General features: G+C 39.6%; 1 protein-coding gene across 1 annotated transcript in view; it reads right to left on the minus strand.

Annotated features, from left to right (window-relative positions):
• The window catches only part of sema3b (sema domain, immunoglobulin domain (Ig), short basic domain, secreted, (semaphorin) 3B), a 72,462-nt gene extending 58,363 nt beyond the window's left edge, over positions 1-14,099 (minus strand). The window contains exon 1 of the mRNA XM_003444842.5: positions 13,573-14,099. The gene's annotated coding sequence lies outside the window, so the exon portion shown is untranslated. The remainder of the gene's footprint in view (positions 1-13,572) is intronic.
• Between the last annotated feature and the right edge of the window lie 453 nt (positions 14,100-14,552).

The following is a 14,552-nucleotide window of genomic DNA, read 5'->3' on the forward strand; positions in this document are numbered from 1 at the left end:
AATCCACAGCAGAAAGGCTGAAAAAAAAGATCGAGGTGTTGCAATGACCCAGCCAAAGTCCAAACCTCCATCCACAGTACAAGTGAAAAACTCCTGTGTACCAACATCCCTTTGCAATAAAATGAGAGGTGGTTAAAATTGGTTAAAATCATATTTCAAGTGCATTGGAGAAAACTTTGCAACCAAATCTTTTGCTAATATCGTGGTAGCTAAGTGGTCAGTGTTTTTCAGGAGTTTGCTAGCAGTAATTTAAACTTTTAACAAGGGAACAATGTTTTAGCACTGTCTGTAAAGTAACCACACTGCATATATTACATTATGCATATATTACACATGTCAATAACAGGTACTATGTCTGTGAGCGAGTGAGTGCGCATGTGTACAACCACTATTTTATTACTATTTTATTACTATTATATTACAATCATGACGAAAAATACAAAATCGTTCTACTCAAAAGCAATGCTGGTTATCTTAGTTATATTATCTTTACATGCGAGTTAAACAGAGACTTTGAACTTCTTAATAAAAAGCACACACATGTTGACTGTACATGTTAAGCACGGGGTTCTCACACTCTGAGATTTTTTTCTACTTTAAACACACATAGATTCATAAGAGTCCATTGAAAGTACTTGTCTGTAGCATGAATGTGTGTCCAGGTATGTAGGTGAAACCAACATGTCACTGCTTGCTCTCCCCCACAAACCCCTTCCAATTATATTTTCTGCACACAGACTAAACCCCCCATAGGACGACAGTCACTACATAAGTCCCTGGCTTTTTGTCAAAACCACACGCAAAGGAATTTACAAGAACACACAATCAGAGTTTTTTAACTGGAGTAAAAATGAAACTAAGTTTACCACATGAACTATACTTTTGCATTCACTGAAAGGCAAATAAGTGATAAAAATGAGAAAAAAAGGTAAAAAGAGAGTTAAAGAGGATGGACGTTGGTGTGTTTATGTTGCCCTCAGGCAGGTATCACTTTTATGACCTCTTACTCTGACCCTATCAGCAAACATTTGCCCCAGTTTTTACCCGCCTCATTACCCTCCTTACATCATTCATCGGTCTTTCCCTTCTTTCCCATTCCATTTCTTTTTGGGATACAAAGGCTGAAACTGAAACAGTAAGAGAAGAGATGATGAGAAAAAATGATGAGAGAGTAGAAGAGAAAAGACAAGAAATAAAGAAAATACAAAGTTAGCAAAAGGTCTTTTCAGTAAAGAAGAGAAGAAAACCTTTCCAGGCTTTCATGGAGAAGAAGCACCTATAAGGTTCTGTCCTAAACAAGGAATTTTCTTTGAGAATATCACATTTACACTGTGGTTTATCATCTTCACGTCAAGCAGCAGACAACCTGCTGCAGCAAGTTTCACACTAATCTGTCACTGTTCTATCCTCGCTCATACTCTCATCTTCCACCTCGAGAGACTGCTAATATAAGACAATTACCCAAAGTGCAAAAATCAAATGAATAACAGAAATTGTGAAACAGAAGACATGTAGATTTTTTTCCAACAGTTAGGTCATAGTCCTACACAATCTTCACTCTTAAGATTAGGCTTAAAACGTTCCTTTCTGATAAAGCCAGGGCTGGATCAGGTGATCCTGAACCCTCCCTTAGTAAAGCTGCAATCGGTCTAGGCTGCTGGAGGCTTCCTATGATGCGCCGAGTGTTTCTTCTTCACTCACTTTATTTTACTCATTATGTGTTTATAGACCTCTCTGCATTTAATCATTAGTTATTATTCATCTCTGGCTCTCTTCCACAGTTTGTCTTTTGTCTTGTCTTTTTCCTCTCACCCCCAACCAGTCATGGCGGATGACTGAGCCTGGCTCTGATTGAGGTTTCTTCCTGTTAAAAGGGAGTTTTTCCTTCTCACTGTCACCAAGTGCTTGCTCATAAAGGCCTGTAATCCATAGACCACAGATATTAAATATACTGTTTATGTAATACTAGTTTAGCCAGACTCTGTTTGTCTATATTTGTGATTCAAAGAAAGATTAAACCAAACATCTATTTTAAAAAAATAAATAATTATTTAATTAAAAAAAACATGATCATGTAGGCTAGGGAAACTTTTTCCTGTAAGTTCCAGTAATCAGTAAAAACACTGTGCTATATCACAAAGACATGCATTGAAGATGCATTTGGGTAAGTTTATTTGGGCAATTGCATATATGCAATAAGAGAATCTTCCTCTTTTATCAACATGAAAATTCATATAGATGCTCATTAAAGATGCGCACACACACACAGAGACACACACAGACACACACATACAGACATATACACACACACACACTAAATCATGGCTAATGAGGGATGCAGTGAGCAGTATATAAACATATGGGATTTGAAGCATGAAAGGCTTTCCTGTTTGAAGCTGCCTCGCCCACACATAAAGCACCGGCCAACTCTCTTCCATTTTATAGTTAGTGGTCACATTAATGACTGTCCAGACTGTGAATTTCTATCTCATTTAAATGTACATTTATTCATTATTCATGTGGGATGTTTAATGACATTTAGCCATCGCAGCAACAGAAGTTATGTGAGTATAGAAAAGGACAAAAGCTTTATTGAGACACACAACGAGCGCCCATCTCAGCATATCTGTATATGCTTTTTTCTGGCAAACGACCCAGCTGTTATAGGTTGTGTCATTTTGTTGGTGCAAAGTTATTTTAAACCATATTAGCTGTAAATTAAGTTAAGCCAGTAAAGGGGTTATGCAAGTCCTATTGGGATATAAAATATTGTGTTACAGGGCTGCCTGGGGCTCTCCCTCAAGCTGGACTTACCAAGAATCCCTTTACAAGTCCTTGCTAACGTACCTTAATTGTCCTTTCTAAGTGAGAAAAAAGAGCTGTCCTCCTGCAAGCTCCACCAGATGTCCAACCTTCTTATCAGTGTCCCTGAAGGCAATGGTATTTTCCTACAGAAAGGATATTGGATTGTCCAATGGGATGAGAAAGCTACTCCCCCACACCTTTCCTATATTCTAACTTGGGGCTAATTCTGACAGTTTCCTGAAACTTTCCGGAGATGTTCACACCCGTTTCACACGATGATTTGCCAGGTGTCTAGGGGTCAAGTAATTCTTCAAAGCAGCCGTAAACATTTTTTCCTTCTAGCATGAGCAGGTGATAATGCTTTACTAGTTCTTTAAAGCATACCCACATGTCAAGGGATGTCATAAACCCTGATACCATCAGCATGCTTGCATTATTCTTACATAACCAAACCAATCAACATCTGCCTAGTAATGATGTGAGATCATTACACAGGAGAAAACAGAGTAAATAAACCAACCAGGAAGTAAAATAATAATAGTTTTTGTTACAAACATTTCTTCTGGAAATATCTCAGGTTCTGTTTCTTGCAGTAAAAGAGAAATTGCTTCCTTATTTTGTGGTATTTTATATCTTTATTACAGGGTTTTGCACGAGCACATTCGAATTGTTGTTTTGTTACTGTGAATACTGACTGGCTGAATTTGAGGTTTCTGAGGAACACTAGCACACTGTACCCTTGCAGTCCACAAGTCCATTCTGAATTAGGGCTGTCAAAATACCAGAAATGTAGTTCTCGGTATCAGTACCAGAAGAACTGCACGATTCTCAAAACCCAATTTGATACCAAAACAAAATTATCATACCATCATTATTCTGCATGCATTTCAGGATAAAATAAGAATGATAATACTTTGGATGATGTTACTGTGAACTAAAACTTATTCAGCTTGAATTATTTGAACAGACTTGGATGTCAGACTTACATGTGCTTCGCTAAATTGAAGTATTTCTACCTTTGGTCTGAAAAACACGATAGTTGTTTGCTATTACAACACTTGCACTAGCTGCCATCTTTCATGTGTGTTTTTTCTATTCCCTTTGTAGGGTTTTCCTATGTTTGTGGCCTTTATTCTTCTTCTTTTCCATATAAGGATTGACTAGAACACTTGTAGCTGTATGCTGCCCCCTTCAGTTCTGGAAGAATTGCCGTCTTTGTGCATACGCTCCCTACAACACCAAAGTAAAATAAGTACTGTCACGTTAACAAAATTTGGGCATTGAAAGGGTAGTGTAAGCATTGGTTCTGGTGACACCCCTATTGTTAACCTGGAGGAAAGGCTATTTTGCAACTGGGCACAATAATAAAAAGAACAGCAATCAACTCATACAGTTGCATTTATGGTAGTAACGTCAAAGCAAAGAATACAATAAAATTTTGGCTGGCTACCTCTTATTGCTTTGCACTGCTCGGGTTCACATTTGGTTTTTCAAGCAACTTAAAGAAGTCCAGACGCTTTTCTTTCCAAGCTCCTTAGACAGCAACATAGTAGTGACAAAGATTCTACTATGTATGTGTGCACCATTAGGTTTTATGGGTCTATGTACCAGTTGTCACCACCAGATGACCTTTAAAAATTCTAATGAACTCTTTGTTTGGTCATTAGTGACACAAACTACCACTTCCCACTATAAGTTCACAACTTACATGAAACAGGGCAAAATGACTAAAAAACCAACTGTTAAATGGTTCAAACTCTCTTTTTTTACTATAGTTGTTAAGTCATAAAGATAATAAAATACTTGTTATGACATAATAACTACTTCATAACAAATGTTTCGGCCCATTCTGCTTTTGGGCTGAAGGAGAATGGCAGAACAACGTTCTGCTTCAGCCCATTACAACTCTTGAATGTGCACTATGTTTGTCTGGTGTCCATTATTTGTATGTTATAGTAAATATGTGGAGAAAAAATGACAAATATGCCTCTCATGCAACTTTAGGTGTAGAGAAAAAAGCATGGCAGGAGAAAAAGTACAAAAGTATTAGTCCATTCCAAATCTCCCTTGTTATTTGGGACCAGGAATGCATTTTCCACTCTTCTGAAAATATGTAGAGCAGGCATAAACTCTTTCCACATATTGCACTGTAGGTAACAATTCTCTTCTTGTCAAATGTCTTTTCCACAGCACAAGCTGACTCCAACCATCCAGCTAAAATACCTGAAAGAAAATTTATGTACATCTGAAAACACCATTTCACTGACGGCTACAGCTCTTACTCTAAACCAAACAGGTCACATAGCACTTCTCCTATGTGCAATGAGTATGCACACACAACGAAAGCACGAGCTTTGGATGCACAGCCAATGCACTGTATGATAAACAGCACTACATTTAATATGTTGCTATGTTCTCTGATGTTGAAATTGAAGATTTTTTTATTATTTCTACAGATTTTGGAAATCAGAAAGCATCTTTGTTTTCCATCAGTCTGCTTGTTAGTCGGGTAAAGCTTGGTTTGTAGGCACACATGTGCATGCACACACTCACACACTGAAACACGCCCATCAAAGTCCCCAGGTGCGGTTTGTGAAGATGGAGGCTCTCTGAAGGTGAACCCCATGGTGAGCAAAGGCGGGGTGCTGTGTTCTATGAGTGTGTGTGTGTGTGTGTGTGTGTGTGTGTGTGTGTGTGTCTCGATCTGCCCTTTTATGTATTCAGTTGTCTATAATGTCTGTATTTTAGGCTGCCAGTGATCAGACAGCTAACTAAAAGAAAAAAGAATGAAACAAAAAAAGAATATATAGTATATATATTTTTATTTTGTTTAATTTTTTGTCTTTCAGTTAAACTATCATAACTGTAAAATGGATAAATACATACAAAAATTTAGAGATAAAGGGAACTGAAGAGAAGAGATAAGGTACATTGATAGAGACTGAGGGCTTTAAGCGAGGGGGGTTTAGAAGAATGGATGTATGCAGCTTTTATCTGGAGGAGGGGAAGCCAAATTAGAAATGTGGCATGATCCCCCCCCCCTCCTGGGAGTGAGTCAATTAGCCTGCCTGGAGGAGCTGCCAAGAGGCTTGGGCTGGGGGGATGGTGCTGGTAAAGAGGGTGGTGATGGTAGACATGGGGGCGTTGGTGGGTTGACGAGTTGAGACAGGACAAGGCATCGGTAGAAAGGAGGGTTTCCATGGAATATGAAGAAGATACGAAGCTAGAATAAACAGAATAGATCAGCGTGCGTCTTGCTGTGCACGGAGAAAACTGTGAGAACCTGAGAAAGCTGAGACTATGAAAGGTGAACTGTGATATATTTTGATATCTGTAGAAGACGTGCAAGACCTTCCCACCGAGCCTACAGTATATGTAATTGCAGTTGTTCAATGAAAGACTGGGCACTAAATCCCAACAGAGACAAGGGTGGGGTGGGAGTGGGGGGGTGCACAGGTCTACCAAACACAGAAATATATCCTGCTTTTTAATATTATCCAAAAAAAATGTTAATTACAGAGCAAATATATTCCGTCTCTAGTTCAGGTAGAGCAGATTGTCCACTAATCTCAGTACCAGCAGTTCAATTAGAGTCCCTGCTGTATACATGTCTAAGTGTCCATGGGGAACATACTGAATCCTAAATTGCTCCCAATGGTCAGCCCAGTATCTTTCATAGTCACTCACTGTCCCCAGTGTGTAAGTAGATGAATGAGCTGAGTAACAGAATAGATGCACTCCATCTACCCTTCACTGCAAGCCTCCCAGCTGTTTCATATCTTCATAGTTTTTGGTTAAAAAATGCAAAAACAACAAGCCAAGAATAGACTGATCCAAGACAGACTGATCTGTAGTAAAACCAATATCCTTAATCTTTTCAAGTTGTAACAAAAATAACTATTTCTTGATTAATCCTGCAGTTATAATCCTCATAAAGCATAACAACCTTCCTCTCATTGTTGGGCCGGAGAACGAGAACTGAGGATTTGGGGGAAATCCAAGAAAGGAGTGATGAAGAATAAAAAGAAATATAGGGATGTAATAGTGACAGTGCATGCACTACAGGGTTTATGAGTGATAGATGTTCCACTGCAATAAAAATTTCTTGCCATCCATGGACTGGATTAATGTACCAACATCACCACTGGCAACTAGCCTCTCCCAAAACACTGCCATAAACAGATCCTTGCAACAGATATGCAAACTTGGTATGTCTTTATGACACTGTATTTGCAATCCCAAGCAGCTGCAGAACAGCGTTAAGCAGGATTACAGGTGGTGAGAAGAAGGGGGACTGAGAGAAGGGGTAAAGAAGGAAGGGTAGATATAGGAGAGAGGGTACAAGAAGCCTGAAACAGTATGGGTGTATGAGAGAATGCATGGAAGAGAAGAGCAAGTACAAAGGAGCAAGAGGCTGATGATGAAATAATCATTGGAACGACAAAGATTAAAAAAAGCCAAAAATAGTCATTTGAAAATTAAATGTCTCTCTTTTACCATCAAATATGGTCATTAGGATTGTTTACAATGTTAAAATGTAGGTGTGGTTATATGGAAGTCTAGTGATTGCTGTGCAGTCGTTCCCCACAACCAAATCAGCCAATCAGACACAGATAAAATAGGGGACTCAGGAGAATCCCTTCCTGCATGTGTGTGTGTGTCTGTGTGTGTGTGTGTGCATGTGTGTTTTTCATGAGTTTACTAAATGAGATGCCAGACAGTTCCTGCGTGTGGTATCATCACGAGTGGCAGCAGAGTGTGGCAGGTAGTTGAGTGACAGGTTAAAGAGGAAAGGGGAAGGAGAGAAGAGGCTGTACTGCTCACGCTCAGTCTTGTGTCACAAGGCACGCCTGCATCTCCTTTCCTTATCTGACAGGCACACTGCAGAACAGCAAAATCCTCTGCATAAGCCCCTCGAGCACTCCGCTGGGACACTCCAACGTGTGTGTGTGTGTGTGTGTGTGTGTGTGTGTATATATATGTATGGAGAGAGAAAGAGTTCCTGAAACTGTAAGGGTGCTTGTGTATGTGTGTGTGTGTGTGTGTGTGTGTGTGTGTGTGTGTGTGTGTGAGAGAGATAATGCATGTGTGACAGGGACGGTGAGAAACTCGTTATTTTCCTGTCTTCCTGTGTAAAGCTGACTAATTCCACCTCACCTTCCAAATTGCATGACTGCTCAAGGTGACAGGACAGGACAGGACTGGAGTCCAGACCCACACGCTCTCTCACATGCATGCGTACACACAGCTACACAAATCAAGAGAGCAATTACAGGTTAGTCTGGCAAACAAGAGGCTCTTCTGCAACACCGATAGATGGGCTGGAGCATGTGGTGAAAAAGAAGAAATTAGGAGGGACAGCAAGCGTGTGAGTGTGTGTGTGTTTGTGTGCGTGTGTTTGTATTTTTGTGTACAAGAAGGGGAATCAGAGAATAAGGCCATGTAAGAAGGAAAGGTAACTCTGGAAGAAGGTTTAGAGGGAATGATGTTGGGGTTTAGAATAAATTACGAGCTTATATTGTCCAGTTAAAATGTTGTATATTCAATGTTTGAGGCAGACTGGATCAGATGGTGTTCGACTAATGCAGGTTTTCTCCAGCGCTCATTGAGAAAATGGTGCAATGACTGATGCTCAACTATTTGGCTAGTATAAATGTAATTCTGTAGAGTCCATTACTCTGCAGAACTACGTATAACAATCCTACAGAGGAAAGCAGTACAGCATATCAAAGCATTAGCCCAGTGGAATCTAAGTGAAAAATATGTGACTCAATCAACCTACAGACACATTTTTAACAAATCTATTGCACCAAAGAGCTTTAATTCTTTGATTTTTAACTTCTTAGTCCTTACAACTGTCAATAGAAAAACATATGGCTGGATCATACATCATTTTGTCTTGAGCGGTCTACTGATTGTGAGTTGACCGTACTGTCCCCAGTCTAACCTTTACTTTAGGCCATCGGGGTGTATAAGTGAGCTCCTTTTATCTGATGACATAGAGCCACGGCCCCATTAACCACCCTGTATCTGCAACATCTGTGCATGCAGGCAAACCTAATTAACTCCACTCTGATCTTAATTAACCTTATTTAGACTTACTTTACTTTTCTAAGTTGATCCTTTCATATTGGCGCTACTGTTTTTCCTTTAGCTTATAGTTGTTAAACAAATGCTGTGTGTTGAGTGTTTGTGCACAATGTCTTATCTTTTAGGATCACTCCACCTTGAAAGGCTGAGCTTCATTCAGGAACATCAGGTACCTACATCCTTTATCTACCTTTTTAACAAAGTGATGAATTAGGGAAACTATCCTCGCTGACCTCAAGCTCAACCCATTTGTTACCCAGCCATCCGTTAAGGTCTAGGCTATCCACACATATCAAATGACACCCTTAAAACACGAGTTTGATCATTTTCCACAATTTCCATATTTTTTTGCAAATCTCTTGTCTATGTGTTATAATGCACATATTTCATTTGACGCACATATGACTGGGTAAACTGTGATATTAAACTTTAACGACATTTGCAGCCGACAATAAGTCGCGTACATAGGCATTCATACTCTCATAATTGTAACACTAATCCATTTCTAAAGCACACTATGTAATATTATATGGTTTACCAAATACTTGAAGGACTCTAACTTGCAGCATACTACAATGGCTGTTTCTGTTAAAGGAGATTCTGAGCTCTTTCCTCAGCAGTGTTGTAAGTCGCAGACAAAATGTTTGCTGATGTAGAAGAAAAGAGCCGTTTTCAGACGTGAGAAGATGAGGAAACACTTAGAATCTATTTTTTAATATGCTAATTTTCACAAATGCATCACAGAAACACCGCACACATTGATATGCACACAAAAAAGGACGCACAAAGTTCCACATGTTATACATGTCCATATTTGCTAACAGCAAATTGAATTAAGAGCTAAACACAGACTTTCTCTTTCTCACTTTCTCACACACATGCACAGATTACACCCTTCATTAGCTGCTGCATTCAGATTAAGGGCTGGTAACATGTTTAATTAGAAGGTTTGAAAAAGAAAACATAAAATAAATAATAAAAGGAAAAGCTGATAAAAGTTTGATGCTAACAGCCTTTTGCTTTTTATTTGAATGGGACAACAACCTCTTCTCCTGCCTGTCCCCTCTGGCTATATGGGAAAAAAGTCAATATTTCAAGAGAGCAGAGGCACTCATTGAATATTTCAAACAAAGGAGAACTGACATTGCTGCCTGGCCTCTCTGTCTTTCTCACACACACCTAGACTCATCAGTTCTGTCCAGTTTTCTTCTTACTTCACACACATTAAGAGAACACATGATAGAATAACAGGCCTGCACTGACTGTCCGTGGATCTATGAAAGCAATGGCCTACACAGACATATCCTATAGGTATTGTAACTTATCTTAATCCTTATATTTTTGCTTTATACATTTATTACCTACTTTCCGCTGACCTGGTAGATATTTCCAGCTTAGCACAAGGTTAAGAGCAAGGTTAATGTGTTTTTCTGTTCAGCAAGGGTTGAGATAGGGGTTAATGGGTTTTAAGGTGTGGCAATTGATCAGTGTATAACCACCTTAACCATCAGTTACCTTGGTGGTCGATTCATCAGCAGACAATCAGCAAACCCACCTTGAACTCTAGGTTAAATACATTTTGTGCACTCTGATGTTAAATGATTATTAGTTTATTATTATGATTATTATTATTAAGTTTTTTTCCATAAGATTTTACAAGCTTTTATCTCTATTAGTATATCTGTTTTTAGTCTGTAAGTTTTCTATATACAGTTTTCTGTGCAGACAGAGAGGACGTTTGAGAACTACATTTTCCAGCAGGACATTTAGTTTGTGAGCAGAGACGGCGTTTCAGAGGTTCTTCACTGAGTCTTGGTCAGACAAACGTTTCATCAGATTCAGCTAACAACTTAATAACCAATCACAGTCTTTAGCTAATTCAATACAGAACCAGTTTGCCTTGTTTTGAATGGAAAGCTCTTTTGTCCAACACTTTATTAAGATTTTGTCAACTATGGAAATGTTTCTGCTCAATATCAAGACAAGCCACCAAAGCAAAGCGTAACTGCCTTTGGACTTCAACAAGCTATTTTTGCACTCCAATAATGTCTTTGAACACACAATGGATACTATGGAAGCCCTCGCATCCATAATTTTCTAAGCTGAATTGGACTTGGCCGTTCATTGTGATGACTCAAACACTCCTTTTCTTCTTTTTTTCTTTTGGTTGACTTGATGTTTGAATAAGAAGACAGGCAGCATGCATGTACTTAGTTTCAAATAGCATTTAGCTTTTTTATTCAGTCTGGTTGGATCTTTACTGTTTAAAACATTTCTTTTCTAAGAGGAGAACACACAATATTTAAGCATATCTGACACTGGATGATCACTTAAACACCCCTGTAGGCATGCACAGTGTACTTCTCAAACACTTAATTCACCACAACACTGGACCTATATTACACACTGGTAAACCACAAACACTAGACTGCTGTATGTTCCTTAAAGTGAAAGACCTTAGTCACAAAAGTATCACTCCATATCTGCTTTCACCATAGTATATGTTATCACACTGATAAACAAATAACTGAGTGCAAATCAGAGATTTCTGACTAATGCATTGAGTCACTGCTTTTCAACTACTGCCCAAATGAACAGTTTTTGTCCATCATAAACATAAATATTTCAGTACTTCGGCAAATTCTTCTCCCATGCCTGAATTACCAACAATGCAACCTGATCAGTTTATTTACAGAGTCTAGTATATTAAGAAAGGGATAGCTAACCTCAGGCAGAGACGAGAAGGAGGCTTGAAATGTCTGACACCCTCGCTTCCCCCACACAACACATCCCGAAACAATTCACTATCATCCTCAACCACAATGAACACTTAGTTGTGACCTCGATTTGCAGTCCCCAGTGGGCATTTGTGGTATTGCAACACAAAGTTTCTGTAAAGCATTTTTCCTTTAGACTACCAGTATGCAGAAGACATCTGCAAAACTTTACCTCAGCTGCAAACAACATCACTTATTTAACTCCATAGAGGTTTCATATTTTCACACCTTCCCAGAGTCGATCATGTGAACAACACTGGCGGCTCAGCACACCAACATTACCGCGCACCAAACTGCATAATGCACAAGCAAACATGGAAGTGATAAAAACTTTTTTTTGGCTCACGCATTAGGCAAGCGCTTTTACGTAAGCGAGTGGGTGCTATCTTTGAGGTCAATGTCCACTTCCCATAAGAGAGAGAAGGGGGCTTTATACAACTCTTTTCCTTCACGGAAGCAAAGACGGCTGAACAGGTTCTCTGTCATAAAACATCTTTTTAACTCAACCTGCGTCAACTCGAGGCCTCTGTTTAAACAAGATGTTGTTGGCTAAGCTATAACTAAACTACTGCTTATCGACTTAGACATCACAAAAACACAAGAACAGTGTGTGTACAAGTTCAAAAATGATCACTTAGCTCTTAGTTGGACAAAGACTGAAAAAGTAAATTAAGGTGTAATGTGTAGACTTAATGGTATGGTAATGGAAGGGTTAGCATGCAGGTAAAAGATGAGGGGTGGAGGGCTTATAAAGACCCGTGACACCACGGATTATAGGACTGAATAGGTAAAATGACAGACAAAATCCACACCTGTGAGCTTGAAAACACGCATACACCCGCTCACACGCAAAATACCAAGGATACTGGTATAGAATACTAAAAATTAGGCCTCTGCAGTTACATAAAACAAGTGTTATGAAGGCAGATGAATAGTTAAAAAGACAAAGATAAAGAAAGAAGAGAGAGGTGGAAGAAAGGATGAGAGTTAGAGTGGCAGGGAATTGGCCTGTCATTTGTGGGATTTGAGTAGAAAACTGCAAAAAAAAAAAAAAGGTAGAAGTCAATGAGATTAGATGACAAAAGTAGAAGAGTATGGTGTGATGAAGGTCAGAGGGGACAGCAGGTGTAAAAGCACCAACGGCAGCAGTGATTTCCAGTCACTATTATTCCACTGCAAAGCTTTAAACTTTGCACAAAGGCCTTATCAGACCTTATCATGTTCTCAATTTGAAACAGAAACTTCAATGTTACTGATCAGTGCTGACAGATTTCCTGCAAAAGCAATAATAATTCAGCCGAAATCCTCCACTTCCACTGATGGACCGTCAGGAAATAAAACATCCAAAACACACACACTCCCACATGCGGGAAAACTCTTTTCCTCTCCTGATTCATGCTCAGATGAATCGCCCACTGATCAAATCCAATTAAAGACATGCCCAAAAAAACCCTTCTCACTTCCTCTGAAAACAATATGTCCAAACACACACACACACACACACACACACACACACACACACGCACCATCAAGCAGCATTATTGTGTTACTCATGGAACTCACCCTAATGATTAACACAGATATGAAATCACAAATACAGCAGAGTGGACACGCATTCAGATCTGTTCCAGTACAAACACCTACACAGGGCATTCCCCAGCTTCAGGACTTAACAGTAGTTTAAAGTATCTTTTAACTATTACTTATTAATTAATTTTTAAAAATGAATAAAAAATAGCAGTACAATAAAAACAACAATCCCACCTATATCAGATTATCATTAAATCAGAGTCTCTAGAGTAAATAGCTTTACTTGTAGTCATATAAACAGTGACTCTGTCTAAAGGACAAAGGGAGATGCTTCAGTTTCAGGGATTGTGCCATTTAATGAAAACCTCACCTTCATCAGCAGCTTCCTCTGGCTGTGTCCCGTTTCAGTCCTCAGTCCCTCCGAGCCACGTTCCTCTTGGCAGGTGCCATCATGGTCAGATAGTCCACAGGAAATAGCTAATTTTTAATTTTTGTTGCTGTCAGCCTTTCCTGTCTTTCTCCCTTTCTCAGTCTTGTTTCGATTTGTATCACCACGAGAAAAGCAGCACGTGTGTGTGATAGTGTGTGTGTGTGTGTGTGTGAGCTCACAACTCCAAAGGTCCTGGAATTCCTGAGTCCTGCGCTATAGAGCGAGCGTGGCTGAGCTCCCTCTCCGTCTTTCTCTCCCTGCACTCTTTTTCTTTTTTCCTTTTCCCCGTCCGGGCAGAGAGGAGGGGAAGACAGTCAGGGGGTGGGACAGAAGACAGAAGCTGCTTTCAGCCAACTCTTTCTCTGTCTGTTCCCCTATCCCCTGCTTTCCCTTCCTCTGTTGTGTGTCTCTTTTATTTTGCCTAACTTTTGCACTCTGTCTTTTGGCTTGTTCTCTGTGACAGATACTCTTTCATTGCTCAGCAAGGCGTGAAAGCAAAGCTCTCCCTGTCACACTCACACCCTCCTCTTTCTTTTAATGCCACTCCCTCTGCCATAGTCCAGAGGTAAAGTCGCCCTTGCTCTGTCAACGAGCCACAGTGTCTTTTTCTCACCATCGTTATTCTGCACACCTTATCCTCAAAGGTTGAGCCGGATCTTTGTGTTTGTGTGTCTAAGTGATCCTGCAAAGTTTTTACCTGATGTAGTAGTGATAAGGATGAGGGCGAGAGGAGATACGGGTGCACTTAAAACTTGGATTTCATTTCAGTTTGAAGTTCCCTCGCGGGGGTCACACAATCTTAAACATCTCACCCATGAGCGCACTGCTCTTTTGTGAATTTGTTGCTCTTTTGTGGCCGGAAAATTAAGAACTGGTCAAAGCTTTTCAATTCAACAGTGACACCTTAATAATCAAATCTT

This window comes from Oreochromis niloticus, linkage group LG20, assembly GCF_001858045.2.
Source record: "Oreochromis niloticus isolate F11D_XX linkage group LG20, O_niloticus_UMD_NMBU, whole genome shotgun sequence".
Taxonomy (NCBI): domain Eukaryota; kingdom Metazoa; phylum Chordata; class Actinopteri; order Cichliformes; family Cichlidae; genus Oreochromis; species Oreochromis niloticus.